At 37.3% G+C, this 13,564-nt stretch overlaps 1 protein-coding gene across 6 annotated transcripts in view; it reads right to left on the bottom strand.

Annotated features, from left to right (window-relative positions):
• Positions 1-13,564, bottom strand: part of LOC129749980 (dual 3',5'-cyclic-AMP and -GMP phosphodiesterase 11) — a 427,967-nt gene that overhangs the window by 288,040 nt on the left and 126,363 nt on the right. For all 6 annotated transcript variants that reach the window (XM_055745148.1, XM_055745150.1, XM_055745149.1 and 3 more), the window contains one exon: positions 541-618. The gene's annotated coding sequence lies outside the window, so the exon portion shown is untranslated. The remainder of the gene's footprint in view (positions 1-540; positions 619-13,564) is intronic.

Below are 13,564 nucleotides of genomic sequence, written 5' to 3'. Positions count from 1 at the left end.
TTGCTATACTCACACCTATGTTTACCCCCAACACTGGCAACTTTTACAGGGTGCAACCGCCTGCTTGAGGTTCAAATCTCGGGCAAAACTAGTGGACTTCTGAATTAATAAACGAACACAATAACAGTAGCTAGGGCAAAACTCGTGGGTAACTAGGTTGCCACTGCCAATAAACGAAAACACTATAAGTCTGCTGGGAAACAGGTTGTTAGGTTGAAACAATTTAAAATGGAAGACCTTGTTAACTCTTCAATACCAGTTTACTGCTCAAAATTCATACGTTCATCTTAACATGGATGATCAAGAGTAATTTTTCATTCAACCGTTTGGTCGTACTCTAAGGATGCTAAGAAAAAAATTGTAAGCTGGACGGTACTCCAAAATGCAGCTTCGGTACCTCATGTCATAATAACCTAGTTGTATTTATCATTCAAAAACATTAAGTTAATTTCCAAAGAGTAGATGTTTATTTTATTCAAAAGGTGGCGGTTTGTTTATTTTTAGATGTAAGTTTAATTTTCGAAAATGTTCTCAACTCACCTGCTTTTCGTCGTGCACGCCACAACACGGGCGGAACGGTATTATTCGGGGATGCCAGCGTGACAATCTAGATGAGCCCTGCAGAAGAGAAGAAAAAAGCAAAAAAAAAGGTTTTATTCGGTACGACAAAATACGTCATTAAATCTCAGAAACTAATGGAAGGTAATGGTTTTATTGAATGTTCTATGAATGAAAAGTTTGAATGTCTCATGTGCTTAATCGTTAGTCTTATGTTACTTACTCAAATTACTGTCTATCATACTCATAAATGAAGAATAAAACAAATTTCGAAACCCCCAATTTTCAAAACAATCTCAAAACAACAACGAAAAAATGTCTGAAAAAATTGTGTTTTGTCTTCGGCGAAATAATTGAAATTTGTTTGTGTTAAACTAGCTAAAAACTTTTTACTGTAGTTCTAAAGCTTATTTTTATTTATTCTTGATTTTTTTTTTATTGAAATCATAATTCATTTAGACACCTTAGCTCAATATTTTCTGATAGATAAAAAAAACCTCACAGAACCAATTGAACGCACCATCATCGTAGTCGTAACTTCTCGAAGCAACAACAATTGAGGAATCCACGATGCGATGTGATTAATTCTCGGTACGTAAACGATTGTACCTCCACGCCCCACTTTGCATATCAAGTGTTGGAAATCGTCGCCATTAATGGGCGCCCATCTAATGGGCACGATCGCAAAGATCGGATCAATTCCTGCCCGGAGCGTCTTCAGAACTGCCTTGGTGGTCCCGTTCATGATATTTAGTAGCAGCCATTAAATGGCTGAAAGAAGCAATCGGAAATGTGGTTCAGCAACCTCATCCAAGGACTGATTGCTGCTGTTTCAGTTGAATTGACACTTAAATTGTGACACAAATTGTACTGCGAGAATCCCTTTTCATTTCTCTGGTGATTGCTTTCAGCTGACGAACTCCTGTCCTAAATCGAAAAACAAAAACTAAAACAGGTGTACCTCATTCCATAAAACACCTTTTTCCTTCGTCCCACACGAAACCATTCGTTAACTGATGATGAATGATATGATGCTAGGAATAATTACCGGTTGATGGATTGGAGTGAAAATTACCATACTCTCACATCAAGATCAAGAAAACCGGTTCGATGGAATGAAGCTCGGCATAGACATTGAATCTATTTAACCAATGAATGATACCAACTGGTTGCGGTGCATCATCATCATCAAACTCGCATTTTATTTTCTTTGATATAGCTAAACAGATTGAAACAGGTTTTAGTACCCACTGCAGTAGATTGAGCCCCAAAAGAGATGCATCTCTCTCTTGAAAGAGATCTCATTAGTGCTCATGTTGTCACCTGTCACCACGAGCCGAGATCGGAGACGGAAAATGAAGGTGTCAAAACAAAACTGCCGGTCCTTTGCAACCAGCCAACCATCTTGGGAGAAAAACTGCTGAGACCAGAATCGAAAAGGTGCTGGTTGATTTATCTTCATCAAGTTCGGTTTTACCTAGTGACGCTAACAGACATTTGCATCGTGTCATGTCGGCTCCTCTGGATGATCGATTGGACGCTGTTTTTTTGTATTGAAGAGAATTTTAAAGTCTCAAACAATTGTTTAAGAGAAATTGTAACATGTGTAGATTTTAATGATTTGTTGCGACCGGTTTTTTTCTCCGTGCATGTGCAATATTAACCACTTTGGAAACTAAGTTGGAAAATAGTTTAAGACGTTTTTTAAAGCGTTAATTTTGTGGGAAAACAACACAAAAAAATTACATTTCAAGATGCAAATAATTTTGGAATGGATTAAATTAATTTAATGGCGTTCATGTTCGACAAGATGAGAATAGAGTTAAAATGATGATTTTGAAAGTTCTGCGTTTATTTGTTGATGCTCTGTAAAGTGTGATATGTTATTTGCTTAAAAATTAATTTACATTAATTATTTACCCCAGTAACAAAAGTTTACTGATCAGTGATCGTTGGAAAATAGAAAATTTAGGCACAATTCTCACATCCAGGTATATTATCAACGTGCGCGGTGACGACATGCAGTCGAAATGTGATTTTTATTCTTAGTTTCTTGTCATTTTATAGCACGTGATAATGATATGCCGCTTAGAAACGATTGCTGGCTTACCTTTTATAAATATGAATTTATGTCTGTTACACACGAGAAAATGCTCCTTTGAACAAAATTATTCTAAATACAAAGTTTCACTAGGAGCTTATGAAACCACAACCAATCAGTAATCAGCATATCTGTGATGCCAGCGATCACTTGATTTCTTATTTATAACACAAAACAACAAAATTCACATTTTGTCAAGGAGCAAAGTACTTGAGAGCTGATATGTGTAATCTGGGGGTGCTGATTCCAAATATGCAATTATCAAGTTTTTTTTCTAACAGCTGTTGTCTTCGAGATAATTTTGAAAATAGGGTAAAAATCGTTTTATCAATTTTTGTACTTTTTTGGAAAAACTGTAGAACATTACAAAAATTTGAAAGTTAAAGGTTTCAATTCAAAAATCAACTTCTGCCAAGACCGAGAGTAATTTTGACTTCAGAGGAAAAAGTTATAGAGGTTTTCTTATTGTTTATTTTTCCCAATTCTGCGTAGGAGATATAAGGGCATGATGACCATCTAAGGAGACGTTTATATTCAACCATAGAAAACAGCTATAATACGTGAGTTACATCATTGTTTCGTGTTCACTTAAAAAATCTACTTTCTAACTGGCTGAAACTCGGAAAAGTAGATAAAAACGTTAAAAAATGCATTCATTTTTTTTTTTGCCGAAAGCTGAAAATCACTCACTGTAAAGGCAGATTGAGAACACCACCTCCCCCACCCCCCGGCAGTATAAGCACCATTAATCGGGGCAAGATGAGCGTTTTCTGCCGAAAAATCTAGCAACGAATTCAGCTCGATGAAATCAACTGAATTATAGAGCTCGCTACAGCTTGACTAGAGGGTGTCCACGATGAAATTGCCACACTTTTAAAATTGCTGTAACTTTTTAACCGTTGGGAAAATTTGGGTGGATTTAGTTCATAGTGCATTGTTTACATCCTACAAGTTTTAAAGTCCTGTGATCAAAACTCGCGGTAATAGAGTTGGAAGAACAGCTCGTGCGTGAAAAAATCTTGCGCATTCATCACGAGAACAAGGATCTCTTGCAGCGTTGCATCGCTTAAACGTTGGGAATCGTGAATTCCACGGTGTCACGAGTAATCAAATGGTTCGAAGAACAATTGATCATCGATCGGAAGCCCTGAAGTGAAGGAAAAAGTATTCCGTACAACACCAAAAATCACAACCGCATAGTTTGGGCTTTTAATCGAAACCCGAATGCCTCCGTTCGGGATGTGGCTAATAAGCTGCACCTAAGCCGAAGTTTTGTCCAGAAGGCTATTTTTTCCAGAATGGATTATTTTTTGAGGAACATTGTAGCAGTGCGTACATTATAGATCAAGATGATTTAACGATCATGAAAGCTTATTTTCCGGTGCTCAAAAATTATAACATTCTCTTCACTTTAGATCCTTATTGTTTTTTTTTTTTTTAATATTTGTGTAAAGATGAAAAGCAGATTACTTTTATGCCGATGCCGAGAATTAATACTAAAGGAACTACAAAACTGTTTCTCGTGAAAATTTACTTGAAAAAATACGTATAGGTATTCTTAAAAAAGAGGGGTGCCCAGTTCGATCCGGATGCTCGTTTTGCCCTTACCTCCCCTAATGCTTTGGAAAAAAGATTTAAGCTCTGCTAAGAAATTAAAAAAAAACACTTAGTGTCCAAGAAAGCTGAATTAAGTAATTATACGTTGCACATAAGGATGTATTTTTTTGATTTTTTTAAGATCATTACCACAAAAAATTGAAAAAAGTGGTTTAAAAACCGTACATTCCAATAAATGAACCATCAAAATTGTTTAAGTCACACCAGATAAATTTTGAAAAAGAATTGAAAAACTGAGAAATAATTTGGCAGAATTTTGCATATTAAGATATTCAAAATACGAAACCGAGAATTTTTGACGAACTTTTAAAGATTGCAATTTGCAATTTCTGAGATTAGCTTAGACCTCAACTCAACTTTGCACTGGATTTTGAGTATGTTAACTCAAGATTCCCGTAATAAGTTAATGCTCATCAGAAAGGAAATTTCGTACCAATTCTAGAGTTTTGTTTTCATTAGCGCTGTGATACAGTTTCTGAACATTCACAAGTCAGTGCAAATTAACGCTAGCATTCTTTTTTCCCAAGCATGTTTTTCCGTTTGGACACTCGATTGAAATTACAAGCCGCCAAACTTCCAATAGTGTCATATTGACACTCGAGAGCGGATTAGGGTTAAAGCGTTGTATCTCTGGAACTAAAATATCTGGGAAAAACCTGAATCTTTGATTGACAATGGAGGATAGTAAAGAGACTCAAAATCAGTTTTTGTTTTCCATGTAGGTTTAACGGTTCATCAGTAATAAACGATAAATTTTACTCAAAATCGATCAATTTAAAAATTTACACATAGAATCCAGAACGCCAAATCTTCCAGTTATTATAACATAATCACCAAAAATGCTGTTCTCTAGTGTTATTTTTAAGTAATAATAGTGACACTTACCATTCTTATGGCATTCGTGAAATACACTGATAAAGATTTTTAACTAAGCTTTCCAGAATCACACAATATATTTGTTGTTGCGTTATACCGACACGCACGCTCACAGGGGTAAATGCACCTAAAAAGCAATCAAAATTATTCGCGGTAAACGGTAAACGATAGACATTTGATGTCTTCACAACATTTTCAAATTATTTGATGATCTATCAAATTCTTGAAAGAAAAAAGTGATTTTTTCATCTGAAACCTACGTTCTTCTTTGTGTGTTGGCTTTTCGGTTTAATAAAAAAAATGTAGGAAAACTGGGGGTTAGACGCCCACGTTAAGAAGAATCTTCCATTACTCGTAAATGAAGAATGCAATCCAGTAAATTCGACAATAGTTTTGAAAAGGGGAATGTTATTCACCAGAAATATACAAACAGGAACACCTTTACCTATTAACACCTTTACGCGCCGTTTAACGTTTAATAAGTGTTTACTTGTTCAAGGGCCTCCGACAGTGATTGCCAGGTAAAAACACTTTATTTCTAATTCACAGATGGTAAAATGTAATGCTACGCGCAGTGCTGCCAGATATACTGACGTTCTTGTGAGTAGTTAATTAAATGCATATTAAATTTAGGAATTTTGAATATATTCGTTTATATTCAAGTTATGTTTTCCAATTCAAAATATAAATATCCTTAAAATTGTTGTGATGAAAACTGCATATAATATAAATTTAAACAAACATGAAACATGGGTAAAGATAAACGGACATGGCGCGTTTTGCCCTGCATAGACATGTTTATTAAAAATCGTCTAAAATAACAGAAAAAAGAATTGAATAAGGTAATTTTCCGTTGTGTGTTGATAGTCAAGACCAATGTTCATTATTGGTACGGATGCCAGGTAGGGCTAGGTGGGGTAATTATGAACAAAATTACTCAGTTTTTGATACTATCAGCTCAAACAAGAAGCTCTTTAATTCAGAAATTCTTGACAGTTACCAAAAATTAATGACTGGTTCCCTTCTTCATATTAAAATATTTTTCAAAATTTTAAGTTTCAGCTTGTGGGCGTAAAACGCTTGTTCATAATTACCCTGTTTGTTCATAATTACCCCCTTGTCTATGGGGTAATTATGAACACTATAACAATTCTTGTTATGTGATGACTTTTGATATTAGCTTTATTCCTAGACTGAAACCACATCCTAACAGTGCATTGTAGTGAGATTTGTTGATTTTTTAAATTTACTATTGAGAAGTTATAGGTTATTTTCAGTTTTACATAGCTGGAAGGCACCTTTTCATATACTCACGAATCCACTTTTTTTTTGTCTTTATTAGAGAGACTTTCAGCCTTTGGCTGGTTCGTCTCTAGGAAAAAGGCTCTTTTTTACCATTCTTTAATCAAATAGGATTCTTTCAGGAAACACAACATTTTTTCTTCTTCTACTGCATCGTTCGAAAGTGCGTTCCGGATTGATCCATCTATTTGGTATGCATTTCTTGGGCCTGAATATTGTGGACATTCCATCAGTACGTGTTCTACCGTAATTCTCGCATCACATACGTCACATATCCTTGATGGTCCCCCGGAAATACAGTGTCGATGAGTGTACCTAGTGTGTCCCACCCGAAGTCTAGATAGTAGTATTTGATCGCTCCTGTTCGCCCGATCATCCCATTTGTTGGGTCCCCCTTTTATCTTTGCCAGGTTCAGATTTCTTTGCAATCTCCATTCCGTTAGCCATGCGTCCCATATTTTGGATTTCACCCAACATGAAAGATCTGATTTAGGTATTCCAACTTCATATTGGGTTTCGTTGCGACCTAAGGCTGCTAGTCTGTCCGCTTCGATGTTTCCATGGATTCCAGAATGGCCTGGAATCCAGCAGAATGTAAAGTAGTCAGGAGCTGTGAGTTGAATGTGTTGAATCCAAGGGTGGCGATTTTTTGGATTTTCCAACGCGAGTAGCACAATCGCCGAGTCGGAAAACACAATAACGTTGCTTGTTGGCTGAAGCTTCTGCTGAAAAGACCGACGTTTCTTTCGGAAGACTCCGAGAAATTAGTAATGTACTGATATAAAGACCTGCTCCGACTTTTTCGTCAAGTTTAGAGCCATCAGTAAAGAATTTGTTGTGATTTAGGAACTTGTTTTCTACAATTGAGTTATAACAGGCGATTACCTTTCTTGGAGCATCTTTTCCTGCTGTGGTTTTAACATTCGTCTCAACAGAGAATTGTTTACACAGGGAAAGGCGATTTTTGTTTGCACTCCCTGCCGTACTGAGCTTAATGGTAGAAGCATTCGAAGTTACATTGATGATGTTATGTTGAAGAATAGTGATGCTTCAAGAAGTGATTTGCCGGAGATCGTTCTAGATAAACTGGATTTACTGTCTAGAAAAGTCGATGACTTGGCATCAAAGCAAAATGTTCCGATAATGACAAACTCACTTTCATCAATAAAAGGAGCTCAACAAACATATCCTTCACCAAATATTAAGCGACGTCGTGGTAACGATGGTTTGTCGCTAGTGGCTTCTGCAATGACTGGGACAAAATCAGTTGATCTTAGTGATCTCTCAGTCCCGTTTATTGTGCCACCACCTCCGCCACCAAAGTTTTGGTTGTATTTGGTTGGACTACAGCCACGCATTACGGATGACGATGTCAAAAAAATAGTGTCTCGCTGCCTGGATTCGGATATGCCGGTGGAAGTGAAACGCTTACTTCCGAAAGGTGTTGACGTTTCCACTAGAACATATGTTTCGTTTAAAATTGGGCTCGATCCTGTCTACAAAGATGTCGCTCTGAGCCCTTTGACATGGCCAACTGGAATGCTTTTCCGTGAGTTTGTGGACCAACCAAAAAACTTAAACCGACGGCCTTTGACCCCCGTTCCCTCAGTGCAATTACGTCAGTCGACTGTGGATGCTACAACCCCGAATCTCAGTGCGAGTGTTCGGTCCATAACGGAGGCAGCGTCTTTGAAGTAGACGCATCCGGCGTTTTGCAGGAAGGTGGGAACCATCTGGTTCCCATCTCAGTGTTCCTCGAATATGGATTCTTATGATTGTTTTACGATTTATTACCAGAACGTGCGAGGCTTAAGAACAAAAGTTGACGAGTGTTTCCTGGCAACAGCTGAATGTGATTATGATGTGATCGTTTTCATTGAAACTGGCTTGGATGAATGCATCAACTCATTGCAATTGTTTGGAACTGCTTACAACGTCTATAGGTGCGACCGCAACTCTAATAACAGCGTTAAAACGAGGTTTGGAGGCGTTCTCATCGCGGTTTCTCAGAAGTTTAACAGTAATTGTATTGTCAGCCATCTGAGCACTCGTCTTGAGCAAGTAGTCGTTCAATGCCATATTGACGGGAAAAAGTTAATAATATGTGCGATTTATTTACCCCCTGACAAGAGCTATGATAGTGAACTTATCGAAGCACATATTTCATCTGTACGGGAAATTTGTGATAAAGAATCTATCGATGTCAACATCTTTGTATGCGGTGATTATAACCAGCCACATTTGGCATGGGATGTTTGCGATAATGATATTATTTGTAACAAGGCTACATCACAAACGCCTGCCAGTGCTGCTCTGCTCGATGGAATGAATTTCCTGAATTTATCCCAAAAAAACGTGAACCGTAATCATCTGGGACGAGTTCTTGATCTAGCGTTTTGTTCTGCAGAAATATCAGTATCTACATGTGTTGCCGAAGATCCTTTACTACCGTTAGATGCGCATCATCCAGCATTAATATTTACCGTGCCGCTGGCTTCGACAACGCTTGAATCAAGAAACTATATCGATAGAGAAGAACCAATTAATTTGAGAAAAATCGATTTTGAAGCTCTGTCAAATTACCTTAGCATCTTTGATTGGAACATCTGCTTAGAGAGCAACAGTGCAAACGATATGGCGGATAGTTTTGTCAACGTTATCTGCGCTTGGATCAATCAAAATGTTCCACGTTGTAAACCTACCAGCTCACCAGCTTGGAGCAGTAATCATTTGCGTAGATTGAAGCGTGAGCGTAACAAGTGCCATCGTAAATATCGTGTCGACAGTTGTGAATCTTCTAAGAGAAACTTTAAACTCGCTAGTAATGCTTACAGATCGCTTAATGCTTCTCTGTATAAATCGTATGTGCTACGCATCCAGTCGAATCTGCGAAGAAATCCCAAACAATTTTGGAAATTTGTTGAATCTAAGCGAAAATCATCCACTGTACCTTCAGTCGTTGTTTTGGATGATGTTGAATCGTCTTCACCAGCTGAAGTTTGTGAACTGTTTGCTGCCCATTTTTCATCTGTTTTTGCAACCAGCTCTGTATCAAAGGAAGAAGCAAATGCTATTACACAAGATGTTTCTACGTATACAAGTCTTATGGATACTTTTGAAATAACCTCGGAAATGGTAACCAAAGCATCGAAAAAATTGAAAAGTTCCTTCTCGCCAGGACCTGATGGTATTCCATCTGTTGTTTATAAAAGATGTGTAGATTGCCTTGCGTTTCCACTCAGTCAAATTTTCAATGCTTCCTTTGCCGATTCATGTTTTCCTGATGTTTGGAAAAAATCGTTTTTATCGCCCATATACAAAAATGGGGACAAGAAAAACGTCAAAAACTACCGTGGTATAACTAACTTATCTGCAGCATCGAAGATTTTTGAAATAATTATTCATGGATACATGTTTAACAGTATGAAAACATTAATTTCTGAAGATCAACACGGTTTCATGCCTGGACGTTCCGTCACAACCAACTTACTTTGTCTTACGAAAACATGTTTCACTGCCCTGGATGAAAGATTACAAGTTGACGTCGTCTATACAGATTTGAAAGCAGCTTTTGATCTGGTGGATCATGAAATACTTTTGTGTAAGCTGAGAAGACTAGGCGCTACTAACAAGTTTTTGCGCTGGCTCCGTTCGTACCTCTGCGATAGAAAACTGCAAGTGAAGCTTGATTCCTGTTTATCAAGGAGTTTTGTAAACAATTCTGGCGTGGATCAAATCTTGGACCGTTATTGTTCACGTTATTTGTCAACGATGGTGTTCAACTGCTTGAAAGCGGATGCAAGCTTGTGTATGCTGATGATCTGAAGTTGTATATGGTTGTTCGTACTCTGGAAGATTGTAAACGTTTGCAATCTTTACTGGATATTTTTGTTGCTTGGTGTACCCGAAATAGAATGACACTGAGTATTCCCAAATGTACTGTTGTGTCGTTCCATCGAATATTGAGACCTGAAATATTCCAGTATTCAATCGACGGAATAGTTTTACAGCGCAGTGATTGTGTGAAGGACTTAGGAGTTTTATTGGATTCTAAATTAACTTTTAACTTACATCGTGATACGGTCATAGCAAAGGCTAACCGACAATTGGGATTTATTTTCAAGATGTCGAAAGATTTTAACGATCCTCACTGTTTGAAAGCACTGTATTGTTCGCTCGTACGGCCTATTCTGGAAAGTTCAGTTTTGGTTTGGTTGCCTTATCAAGTTTCGTGGAATCTAAGAATGGAACGTGTTCAGAAAAAATTTGTTCATCGAGCACTAAGACGTTTACAATGGAGAGAACCTCAAGAAATGACACCGTATCCTGATCGCTGTCAACTATTGCAACTAGAAACACTATCTCGTCGTCGAAGTTTACAACAGGCTACGTTTGTAGTGAAAATTTTGAATGGTGAAATTGATTGCCCTGAGCTGCTGTCATCGCTGGACATTCGCGCAAGTCAAAGGACACTACGAAATAACTCTCTCATACAACCGAAATTTCGACGTACTACGTTCGCCTTCTACCAGCCAATAGATTCAATGATAAGAACGTTTACTGCTTCCGAAAGTTTGTTCGAATTTGGCGAGTCCTCCGGAAAATTTACCGGAAAACTGAAAAGATCATCATTGTTGTAATATTTTTAATTTTTGTTGTTTATGTTTTATTATTCATTAAGACACCACAGTCAGATGAAATTTAAATACATATACAAATCTCCTGCACGAATTTTATTTTTAATTTCCCAATTTACTTTCAGTTTGTAGCAGTTCCATCGTCGATCTCCAAAACGTAAAACTCGATCAGTGTTGGGTAGATGTAGTCCGGTGTATTTTCTAAATATTGCTCGAGCCTTTTGATATAGAAATTGATTTTTGCCAAATTTTTCTGCTACACTGAAGAGCGGCAACAAGGTGGAAGGGAAGAACACCTGCCTAGTATTGATATGAGTTTTTCCAAAGAACGACTGGTAATTTCTATACCGTACATAAGTTTACTTGTAATTACGCTATTGCCAACAGTCAGGATTGTGTCGCGATTCGACACAGTATGCCTTTTACTTATCATTTCAATTAGACGTGTGCGGCTACGAATTTCTTGCTTTAGTTTCTTGTAGTGTGCCACAAAATTCATCCGCCTATCGAAAGTGATTCCTAGAATTTTGGGCTTTTTTCTGTATGGTATTGGTACCCCATCCAATAATACTTTGAGCTTCCAAGGTAAATGGTTTTTAAGGCAGAAGTGGCTCCTGAGACATTTCTCTGGAGCTATTGTGAATCCCATAGATTTGGCCCATTTTGATATTCTGTCTACAGCTATTTGAAGTTTTCTGTTGTTCACTTTATGACTAGGTCCCGTAACAGCTACTAAAATATCATCAGCGTAAACTAAGACGTGTACCCCTTTATTTAGATTTTTAAAGATGGAGTTCATCGCGATCAAAAATAAAGTAACTGCAAGTACAGAACCTTGCGGGACCCCATTTTCTTCGTCTTTGACTGTGGAGAGTGTTGTTCCTATAATCACTTGGAATGTGCGGTCGGTTAAGAAATTTTTAATGAATTTTCCTAATTCTCCGCCTATTTTCCAGTTGTAAAGTTGTCTCAAAATTCCTTCTTTCCACGTGCGGTTATAAGCTTTCGAGATATCGAGGGATGCAATATCCACGTGGTGTTCATTGGCAAAGGCCTCGTTAATAATTACTCCCACGTCAGGTATGTACTAGTCCCATATCCACGACGAAATGCATGTTGGCGATTGTCTAGAACAGGGGTTTTCAGATCATTAGCTCGGCGGAGCACTTTTTGAAACCAAAAATTTGGGCGGAGCACCTACATTTTTGAAAGAATGAAAACCCGAGTTTTGAAAACTTGATAGGTATTCATCGTTTAAATAAGATGTGTCTTGTCATAGTAGGGTCAATAAAATCAGTAATGAATGGCTACTTTTTGAATAGTCACATACATAATGTATGTAAAATTATATGTCATCAAAAATTATTGATTTTAATAGAACCAATACGCTTTCTTCTATTTTTCAAGCTGTAACAAGTTTGGTTAAATTTTTGTCAGTTGTAGCCTGACGTCTGGTTCCGGGTTTAGTCGGGATCGGTATTTTGTCTTCGTTGCGAGATATGTGAAAAATCCAGACTCGCATAGATCAGTTGTGGAAAACGGCAGAATTATAAGTTTTGCTTTATCGGACAAAATTAGAAATACATTTTTCAGTTGACACCAATTATCCTTTAACAACGTTTTGGATACGAATCTTTTTTGAAGCTTTGAATCCGATGTCATATCTATCAGGCGTTCATATTCTTGCGATGTTAATTATTCTAGTTTCTTTGACACCAGAAAAGGCTGTTCCACGCATTTAAAGTCTTAGATATTTTTATAATTTGATGAATTCGGGGAATTTTGCTGAAAGCTGTTAAACAAATCCTGCTGCAAAACATTGTAATTGTATATGACTTCATTAGACACGCGGGTCTGTTAGTTCAAGTTTACTCCAAGGAATACAAAAATAAATTTATCAACTGAAAGTGTTGTGATTGTCATTATTCTTGGATATTTTTGGGTAATAACTTCGAGATTATTTTTGATTGAATGCTTTTCAAATTCGAAAAGCGATTCTGCTCAAAATTTGATTTTACTCTTGATGGTCATGATTTTGCCGTTTTAATCGAAGATTTTTATTCCTTTACCTTGCATTGAAAGACTGAAGTCATTCAGTTTATGAAAATTGTCAGTCAACTAAGCCAACCTGACGAGCCATTGATCATCATTCAATCTTACCCTCAAATTATTGTAGCTCAAAAACGCTCTGACTTCCGATCTAAATTCCAACAGGCGATACAACGTTTTTCTACGAGATATTTAACCAGCGATCTTCGGTATGAAGTAGTAGCGTGGAATGTTGGCTTCCCATCTCTTCGCACAACGCCTTGAATAACCTTGAATTTTTCGGTCGAGCTTTAATAAATTGGTTATTTTTACGCTTTCGTCCAAGACTTCCTTCAAGGATGATGATAGTTTCTTCATAGCGAGTGCATGTCGATGAAGGATGTAATGACTACTACCGCAACTTTTGGTCTTTCCTTTGATCTTG

This window comes from Uranotaenia lowii, chromosome 2 (assembly GCF_029784155.1).
Source record: "Uranotaenia lowii strain MFRU-FL chromosome 2, ASM2978415v1, whole genome shotgun sequence".
NCBI lineage: Eukaryota > Metazoa > Arthropoda > Insecta > Diptera > Culicidae > Uranotaenia > Uranotaenia lowii.
This window is presented reverse-complemented; position numbering and strand designations above follow the sequence as displayed.